General features: G+C 30.2%; 1 long non-coding RNA gene across 2 annotated transcripts; it reads right to left on the bottom strand.

Annotated features, from left to right (window-relative positions):
* Positions 1-239: 239 nt before the first annotated feature.
* On the bottom strand, positions 240-4927 carry LOC108206502 (uncharacterized). 2 transcript variants are annotated; one of them, XR_001804129.2, is made up of 4 exons: positions 4696-4927; positions 3262-4532; positions 1090-1160; positions 240-937 (listed from the first exon to the last, which is right to left on the bottom strand). It is a non-coding gene; the product is annotated as an uncharacterized LOC108206502 (long non-coding RNA). The 2 variants fall into 2 exon arrangements; XR_001804128.2 differs by having other exon boundaries at positions 3262-4908.
* Positions 4928-10772: the final 5845 nt, after the last annotated feature.

Below are 10772 nucleotides of genomic sequence, written 5' to 3'. Positions count from 1 at the left end.
ATATTATAATCACCGGCCTTTTCCTCACAAATGTTGAAGCCATAGCAGCCCCTTCCCATCTCATGTTATTCAACTACTTATCTAGTACATAATGTATACATGATAATCGTAGCCAAAATTATAATCACCAGTCTTTTCCTCACAAATATTGAAGCCATACATGTTGAAGCCATAGCAGCCCCTTCCCATCTCATGTTATTTAACTACTTATATAGTACATGATAATCATACAATACAAATATAAAATAAAAATATTTTTAGGCTCATAGAAAGAACATAATGTGCTCAAACGTAATCAAATGGTACACTTCTCACCAACCTATTAGTTTTCTGCAAGTTTTAAATGCTATAGAAGGATCATCTTGCACGTTTTACTTGTATGATTATATATGCATGGGAGAGAATAAAGAGATACATTTCCAAACACATTATTACTATTCTACATGTTTCTTTTCCTCCTCAAGCCAAGTCTGACCAATTTTTTTTACTGGCTTCATATTTTCTCTCCAAGCTCAATTTACCGTGTATGTACAAAGTGCAACAATTCATACTCATTGCCCAAAAGTTGAACGTGGATCATATCAAACACTCCACGCGAAGCAGGAACACTATCGGAAAGGAGAGAAGTTGAAAAAAAAACTCTGCAAAGCCGTCACAACCTCACATATTGGGGGTCTCTTCTCTGATGCCACAGATGCACATCTGGCCACAATATCTATAGCTCATAATATTGTTTGCTAGAAGGATGAGTTTGAGATCTTAGGATCAACTACTTGGATTGCTTCATTAGTTTTGTTGATTTTACTAACAATGTCCAAAAACTCTCCGTCCCATGATTATATATGTTCATAAGCTCCCCCGCTTGTCACCAGTTCTAACAGCATTACACCAAAGTTGTATGTGTCCGTTTGTTATGTAGCTTTACAGTATCCATTTTCTGCATTCAAAATTGACCATTCGTGTTTAAAAATATGAGATACTCAATAACAAAACATGGGTTCTTAGTTGAAAGGAAAACATTTTCTTTATTACATAATGTAGACCATATTAATCATACACTACTAAAGACCAAATTTATGAAGTGCATACCTGGTGCAACGTAACAAGACCTTGGTGATGCAGATAGCACTGAAGACTGAAATGCAGCTTCTCCTATAATCCTATCAGGAGCGAAATCAGTGAGCTTAGGTTCATAATTTTCATCCATACAAAATTTGAACTACCATTTAGCACTATAGGCAAATATACAACTTTTTTGTTTTATTAGTTATAATTAGCCGTGGGGATAAAATCATTTTTAAGTAAATCAATTCCATTCTTCTTGAATTTAGAAGAGGCCGCCTTGTAGTTCCTTTTCTAATTAATTACGTTTTAAAACTTGTTCAAATAGTAGCACATTAGAGTCCCATAGTAAATATATTACATTATGTAAACAGGATGATGCAGGTGAAATTGTTTCCAAAACCTCTCAAAAACACAACTCATAAAAGACCTAATTTTGACAAAAAAAGAACTTTTCCAAGTCCCTCATCGTTATGCTTACTTTGGGTGTAAAAGTGCATCTAAACTTCCTATAAAATTTGGTACTAAATTTCATGGAGCTTGATTTCTGATCTTATATTGATAATGTTTTTTTTTCAGCCTTTATGATTAATATATAAATTTATTGATCTCTTTCTTTCTTTAGCTTCTTTACTCTCTAGTGACATATGCTATCTACCAAGTACCAATACTCCATGTCTAGTATGCACGCAGTATTCTTATAAAAACAATTAGTCTATATAGTCACTATACTAGTTACAACGCCTTCACATGTGATTGCTTTTAAGTTATACTTTGTTCTTGTCATGACTTATGTGCGGAGTTAATTTATACCGCTGGTAGAGAAACCCATTACCAGAACAATATCAGTGCATAGAGTAGTAATATAAAGTACCTCGAGATCATGCTTCCTCTTCCTGCATGATGGGATATACACCAAAAACATGGCATGGCATGGCTCCATAAATATATTTATTTATTAATCATAGAGTAAAGGCAGCCAAGATAAGATCAGGAATGAAGCTCGAAAGATTTTAGTACAATTTTTGGAAGGGAAGATTACATGCACTTTTACACCCAAAGTAAGCACAATGAGGAAGGAGATGGAAAACTTGAAGTTGTGGTTCCTGTGCACTTGAATCACCCTTGTTCTATTAATGTATTGTTCATATTCTATGACTACTTAATCTTTATCATGCATTTGAAAGATCTATTAGTCTTTTTTGTCCAACTGTTTAAAGAATGTACCCTATAAAAACCCTTTGATATATTGTAAAGGAGTAAATGTTAACATTTATCCTTATCATTCACTTAAGCACAATGACGATGGACATGGAAAACCTGAAGTTGTGTTTCTTCAGCACTTGAAATACCCTGGTTCTATCCATTTTTTTTCATATTGTATGACTACTTAATCTTTGTCATGCATTTGAAAATCTATCTTAGTTTTTTTTGTCCAACTGTTTAATAAATGTACCAATAAAAACCCTTTCATATATTGTAAGAGAGTGAATGCTAACAGCTGCCCATATCTATCACCTAATAAAATTGAGCTATCTTGGTAATTTTTTGTCTAATAGACAAGATATATGGTAGAAACTATACATTCTCGATCATATTGGAATTAAAAAAAAATTATTTTAATTAGATTACTAATATATTGATTATTACTTAATCAGGTTCAATTCTGGTGCCTTGCATCTACAAGAAATGTACATTTAGCTTAGATGTGATTTGTATAATATTTCTGATTTTTTATTTTTTTGACAGGTTTGGTTGTTGTCTTATATTTGTCCCTGCAAAAACTCGCCCACAGGAGAGAACTGTGGTTACACTAAAATCGGACACTCAGAAGCAGGTTTTCAAACTTTATACCTACACCTAGTCACTCACTCACGCACCCATCAGTGTTTCACAACTTATTTTTTCTGGAAACTTGAAGTTCGGTCTCGGTAAAGCTGGTATGTACAATACTAACTGCACTTTTGGACTCTATCAAAGAGCCCGGCAGTGCACTTGATAAATACTCCATTTACCCATTCTAGTTATTTTGGGGAGACTACTACCACCACACTCCCTCAGTGTATTAATCTCATAAAAATGGACCAAAAAGTTAATAAATAAAAATCTTTTAGACAAAACATAGTATAAGTTTAGAGCAAATGAGCTTAAAGTCCAATGATTATAATTAAAAAGAATGAACATGACCCTGTAGTATACCTCTGAAAAATCAAGCTTCGCAGCATTTGCACGATCATCCATCAGCTCCACAGACTTTGAATATAGTATGTTATCCTGTACAATTTTTACAAGCTCCGGAAATGCCAACCATATCATTCCCAAACTCGCTTAGCATATATAGGAGTTAAGCTTTTTATCAAGATCATCCAATAAACTAGTGGCTTGTATGATCATTATATCCACCTTGTGGAGAGTTTGAATATGACAAGACAATTAAGTATAGTGATATAGGCAACAAAATACATTTTATACTGCAAGCTACTTGGTCTTTTTTCCAAATATTATAGCAAACAAACGCGTACAAATATTATGACCCAAACCAAAAGTATATGCAATTGGTGAAAAAATTCATCCCACAAAAATATTTACCAAATGGGATATGACTATGACATGGAAGACGCAATTTTAAATTCACATTCTGATTATAAAATAAAGAAATGCATTAAGAGTTTGAAGCACAATATCAATCCCAAAAATAACTTCTCTCAAGTACCAAAATTAGGCAAAATGTTGTATGCACATATAACATATCACTTTAAATAAATAAATGTGAAAAAACTCTATACACAAAAAAAAATTGTTGCAAAACAAGCTAAGCCGCACTTCAATCAACACACACACACAACAAAAAATAGGAGAGACAAGAACACAAAAGGGAGATTAAAAATCTTTCGAGCTGCGTCAACAGTATCAAACTCAGTATTGGAACATAAAAAACCTGACACACAACATGCCCCAAGATACTCCAAAACCAAATAAATTTAAACAAGAATTAAATTACATAAAATATTGTAAAAACCGACCACAACAAAGAACATAAATCATTAATCACGTCAACTTTGGAGAGCTTCCCCTCACCAACACTTTAAGAATACCAAACTCCGTAAGGGTTTCAAATAACAGGATCATTTTCTGCAAACTCAACAAAAAGAATCATCTATGACTTAAACTCAAAATTTCAATAAAACCCATTAACAATAAAGCTCTAAGATAGAACCCAAGACTCCGCAATAACAGAAAGAGCTTGAAAATCAAATCAAAGAATCAACATTTAGTAGCGTATCTCTCTTGAGAATGCCTAACACATAAATTTATGAACAAGATATTATGTGTACATATATACATCTCACATCATTCCGCTCTAAAATCTTAATCATCCGTGCTTCTTTTTCCTTTATCTGAATTTGTGTAAGTACATACCCAAAGAACACAGGCAACCCAGAGTATGGACAGTTGGGCACATATATACACTGAAAGCAATGGAAAAAAACATCAATAATTTTACCACACTATCTAATCAATCCAAGTATGTAAATCTTAATAAAAGATGTCAATTTGTTCTTGCTCAGGAATCCCAAACCTTGATCATATACTATGGGTAGAAGACAAACAGACATGAGATTGAAAGCTTACTCATCTTTTATATTTGTCGAACTGCAGTATGTTAGTGTCCAATGGAGCTCATATGAACCGATCAATAGAATTGACCTCATGAACGTAAAAGATGAATGGAACCCGTGGTTGGTCTAGTGGGTGAAGGTGTTGTCACGTAGTTTTAGGTTGGCTGGAAGAAAGAAGGGGTTAAGACGAAAGTAGCGGTATAATTATAAAGTTTGGGGAAGGGAGGTTCGGAGATAGGTTTGGACATCCTTACCTGAATAAATTTGCTCAGGAACAAAAGCTGTTCTCGTATAATAGATATAGTAGATTCATATTTAAAATGGAATGAATATATACTTTATAATATAGAAACTAAGTTAAGAACAATGTAGTGATTATTAAACAGAGGACAGAGAATAAATTTCTATATTAAAACCACTTTTTTTGGAACTTAATTGATCCTCACATTTTTTATTTTTGGATTTAAAGATTGGTGTAAGAGTCATTTAAAGATGTTCTTACGAAATAATCCTACCTCGTGTCAAATTATATTTGAATTATATGTTCAATATTATTATTTTTTATAAATTAATTCAATCTGATGAATTTTATAAATTAGTTTTTAAAAAATTAAAAATATATATTCGAAAAAAGATTTTATAGGCAATTGAAAGAGTCTTCCGAATCATCAAAAATCATTGAAATCTGAAATTGATTGAATTTATTACGAATTTTTACAAAATATCAAATTTTTGTAATTTATTAAACAATTACAAAAAAGATTTCAATAATTTTGAATTTTATTGTTTTAAAAGGATCTTTTCGTTCTCTACAACTTTCGTTTTTTAAGATTTTTCAAAACATATCGTTTAAAAGGTCAAAAAAAATAAATAAATATCTGGTTAAAATAAATTTTTTTAAATTTCCCAAACTACCCCCGAGACTTTTAACTTTTACCGTCAAAATTAACGGGAGGGATGCAAAGTGACGCGCCAAACGAACCAACAGGGCACAAAATGCAATTTTATAAAGTATATGCCTAAAAGTGAATTTTCAGAAATCCAGTGAGTTGCGTTTTGCAATAAACTCTTTTTTTAATCTGAATCATCCAAAGTCTTCTTTTAAGTTTAGTTTATTACTCAACTCAACGAAAAGTATTTGTTTCTCTCCTTTATTATTTATGAGTCTTGATTTTGATTTAGTGAAGAAAATTTGTATAAATAAATTTGTGATCCATGATTTATGGTGACAATTCAAATGTGGCAATGTAATTATATCATTTGCAACATATTATATGAGAAGACCGTCGATTTTACCTTTTTTATATTTGTTTGTCTCGATATTTTTCCAGATAATTTATTTATATATCATATGTCTCTTTATTATTGAATTAACACTTTTTTTCTTATGAAAAATTAGCAGCCATTATCAATCCCAATCATCTTATATATATATTATATTTTCATATGTCCTTTATTATGTAAAATTCATATTTAAAATGGAGGGAATATATACTTTATAATATAGAAACTAAGTTAAGAACAATATAGTGACTATTAAACAGAGGATAGAGAATAAATTTCTATATTAAAATCACTTTTTTTGGAACTTAATTGATCTTCACATTTTTTATTTTTGGATTTAAAAATTGGTGTAAGAGTCATTTAAAGATGTTCTTGCGAAATAATCCTACCTCGTGCCAAATTATATTTGAATTATATGTTCAATATTATTATTTTTTATAAATTAATTCAATCTGATGAATTTTATAAATTAGTTTTTAAAAAATTAATTATATATATTCAAAAAAAGATTTTATAGGCAATTGAAAGAGTCTTCCGAATCATCAAAAATCATTGAAATCTGAAATTGATTGAATTTATTACGAATTTTTACAAGATATCAAAATTTTGTAATTTATTAAACAATTACAAAAAAGATTTCAATAATTTTGAATTTTATTGTTTTAAAAGGATCTTTTCGTTCTCTACAACTTTCGTTTTTTAAGATTTTTCAAAAAACATCGTTTAAAAGGTCAAAAAAATTAAATAAAATCTGATTAAAATAATTTTTTTTAAATTTCCCAAACTATTCCCGAGACTTTTAACCTTAACAGTCAAAATTAACGGAAGGGGTGCAAAGTGAGGCGCCAAACGAACCAACAGGATGCAAAGTGCAATTATATAAAGTATATGCCTAAAAGTGAATTTTTGGAAATCCAGTGGGTTGCGTTTTGCAATAAATTCTTTTTTTAATCTGAATCATCCAAAGTCTTCTTGTAAGTTTAGTTTATTACTCAACTCAACTAAAGGTATTTGTTTCTCTCCTTTATTATTTATGAGTCTTGATTTTGATTTAGGGAAGAAAATTTGTATAAATATATTTGTGATCAATGATTTATGGTGACAATTCAAATGTGGCAATGTAATTATATCATTTGCAACATATTATATGAGAAGACCGTCGATTTTATCTTTTTTTATATTTGTTTGTCTCGATATTTTTCCAGATGATTTATTTAGATATCCACGTCTCTTTATTATTGAATTAACACTTTTTTTTCTTATGAAAAATTAGCAGCCATCATCAATCCCAATCATTTTATATATATTATATTTTTGTATGTCCTTTATTATGTAAAATTCATATTTAAAATGGAGTGAATATATATTTTATAATACAAAAACTAAGTTAAGAACAATATAGCGGTTATTAAGCAGAGGATAGAGAATAAATTTTTAAATTTGAAACCACTTTTTCTGGAACTTAATTTATTCTCACATTTTTTATTTTTAGATTTAAAAATTAGTGTAAGAGTCATTCAAAGATGATTGCGAAACAATCCTACCTCGTGTCAAATTATATTTGAATTATATGTTCAATATTATTACTTTTTATAAATTAATTCAATCTGATTTATAAATTAGTTTTAACAAAATTATAAATATATAGGCAAGTGATCAAATAGAAACTAATGTTATTTTAGAAACTAGAAACCACTCCCATGATCACTGTTTATAACTACTAATATCACTCGTTTATACACTATTTATCACTATTTTATGCAGTTAAATTAACAATTTTTATTGTTGATAATTGAGAACATTTACTTATGTTTGCTATTGGTTATCGATTATTGATGATCAATTATAGTTGTAGGAGGTCTATGATGGTAAAAAAAATGATAAGATGTGGTGTGTGGTAGTGGTAAATAATCACTAGTAAATGACAAGTTATGGTAACAAGCGGTGGTAGGTCAATCGTGGGTATAGGTGACCCAGGTAGCGGTAAAATGGGTTGATAATGATGCCCGGAGGTTCATCAATGTGGTATGAGTGAAGATGATGATGATATATGTTGTATATATGTATATTTATATATCTATATTTCTGAGATTTCTTTTTTATAAGAAATAGTGATTTGTGATGTACAAACGAGTAATATTTACAGTTAAAAATAGTGATAAAAAATTGGTCAGATACTAGTTTCTAGTTTCTAAGCTAATTTAGTTTCTAGTCGAGTAAGCCCCTATATATATATATAATATATTTTTTGATGATAGATGTTATATTATACAAGTGTAAAAAATATGAAAATGTTAACCAATCAAAATTTAAATAAAGAAAGTCGAGACATCAAAATGTTAAAGAAAAAGGGGCCACGTCACGGGTTGCATTCAATGGAGCGGTAGCTGGTTCGCAGCAGATTATTGCCCATCTCGAGAGAAGAGGTTTGTTTTAATTACTGGCTGCTGCCTGCTGCTGTTTATTGCAGCATTTAGGAGACGCTTTTATTGTTCGAAGTTCGAATCTACTGGTCCCTCCATTTCATTTTAAGTGTCATTTTTTGACTTGACACAACTATTAAGATGTGCAATTATTAGGTTATACTATCATTAATGTAAGTTTTATTTTCCAATTTTGTCCATCAACCATGAATAAATTTCAATGAAAGTTTCAAAAGTAGGGGTATTGAGGTAAAAAGAATACTCCACTTGTATTGAGAACATAAGCAATTGTCTTGAAAATGTAAATGTGACACCTAATTTGGAATTCAAACCCGGTCAAAATACGACACTTAAAAAGGAATGGAGGGAGTATATTCATGTGTTTTTAATTAGCTGAAGGTCTAACCGGTGCCCTCTGGACGCAGGATAAGTCTTAATAACTATCATTAAGTACTCCCTCCGTCCCTTTTTATCTGTCCATTTTAGAAAAAAAAACACATACCAAGGAATAATTGATTGTATAAACTTTTTCATTAAATACCTCTAATTAATATCTTGAAAATGGTGGAATACCCCTACTTTATGTCTTGAAAACATGAATTCAACCAAGTTTTAAATAAGTCAAGCCTTGAAAATTGAAATTATGGAGATATATTTGAAAAACTATCATTAAATTAGTTTTGAAAGTATAAATGGACAGATAAATTGGGACAAATTTTTACTTCCAAAGTGGACAGATAAATAGGGACGGAGGGAGTATCATTTATTTTGCATGCATGAGTAGTGTATATGAAGTTAATCAAGATTTTATTAAATAGTAATAATATATTAACTTTTGATTTATCCTTCAAAATTTATATTTATAAAAATATTATTTTATTTTAAAAATGTCAGAGAATATAGAATAAATTTTTTGTCATATTTATATGAATTTTTTTAATTAATATTATCCTACAAATAATAAAGAGGCCCCCCTGCATGCACACTAATTTCTAATTAAGATCAGCCTTCTAATTAAAACTAGCCAATTTAATATTTAATAATAAATTTATGATTTTTTTTATATTTTAATATTATTATATATCCCTCCATCCCAAATTAGATGAGCTCGTTGATTTCGGGCACGCATTTTAAAATTCATTGACCGCATAGCTACATTACTTGTTTTTGAAATTTTATTTTTCCAAATAAAAATTTAAATATGAAATTTTCATTTACAAAAGAAAAATTAAAAAAATAAATTTCGAAACTATACGTTCAATGCACCTTAAGTTACGTGCCCAAAGTCAACTAACTCATCTAATTTGGGATGGAGGGAGTAATATAAGAGTAAAATATCAAATTTGTTAATAAATGTGAACATTTGAATCTGTGATTAGTAATTAATGCATTGTGGGTGATAATGTACATTATCTACATAAAACTAGACATAATAAATGTTCTTATTATGCCAAAGGGCACAGGTTAGACTAGAGATGTTCAAAAAATCTGAAATCCGAAATCCGATCCGATCCGATCTGGAAAAAAATCTAAAAAACCCGATCCGAAAAAAACCCGGTTTGGCCCGGCCCGGTCCGAGGGCCTAAAACAGGCCTAGTATTTTCAAAAAAATCCGGATAAAATCCGGATTTTTGAAAAATCCGGGCTTTTTATAACTAAACCAGGTCTAGTATTTTTGGAAAAGCCCGGCCCGGCCCGGCCCGATTTTTAAAAAAACCCGGCCCGATCTGGTTATAAAAAAATCCGGATTTTTTTGGCCCGGTCTGGATCTGGCCCGAACAGATCTTTTGTGCATCTCTAGGTTAGACAAGCCCTTTTATTAGATACTCTGTTTTTGGTTGGGGTGAATGATTCCGGAAGGATTGAAATGAAAAATGAACTATCTTATGAATAATATTTAAGAAATGTTATTACTTCTTTCATTCCATTACTTACCTCATGTGCTAGATATCACACCTTCAATTTGAGATGGAATGCTCCATTCTCTCTCATCCTCAATTTCTTCTCAAATCTCATCATAGCAATTTTGCAATTCCTCAATTTTTTTTCAAAATTTTCTTTCTATCTCTATCAGTTTTAAGTATTTTTACTCATTGCATTCTATTTCATTCCATTCTCTCAACCAAACGCAACATAAAAATTGTTTTTAAATTTTTACAAAATCTTACTCCCTCAGTTTTAGAATGTTAGTGCTATTTGTCATTTTCACACATATTAAGGTATCTTAAATGTATTTATTTTTTTTATTTTTAATACTCTTTACTGATTGTAAATCTTGAAAACCAACTAAGTGTATTTAATAAGATTAATTATTGTATGAGACTAACTCGACTAACTCTTGTTCTCAAAAACCAACTTTCACCCGGATAGTATAAAATTTCAT

Source organism: Daucus carota, chromosome 2 (genome assembly GCF_001625215.2).
Source record: "Daucus carota subsp. sativus chromosome 2, DH1 v3.0, whole genome shotgun sequence".
NCBI classification, from domain to species: Eukaryota; Viridiplantae; Streptophyta; class Magnoliopsida; order Apiales; family Apiaceae; genus Daucus; species Daucus carota.
The sequence above is the reverse complement of the archived record's forward strand: the minus strand, read 5'-3'. Positions and strand labels throughout refer to the sequence as shown.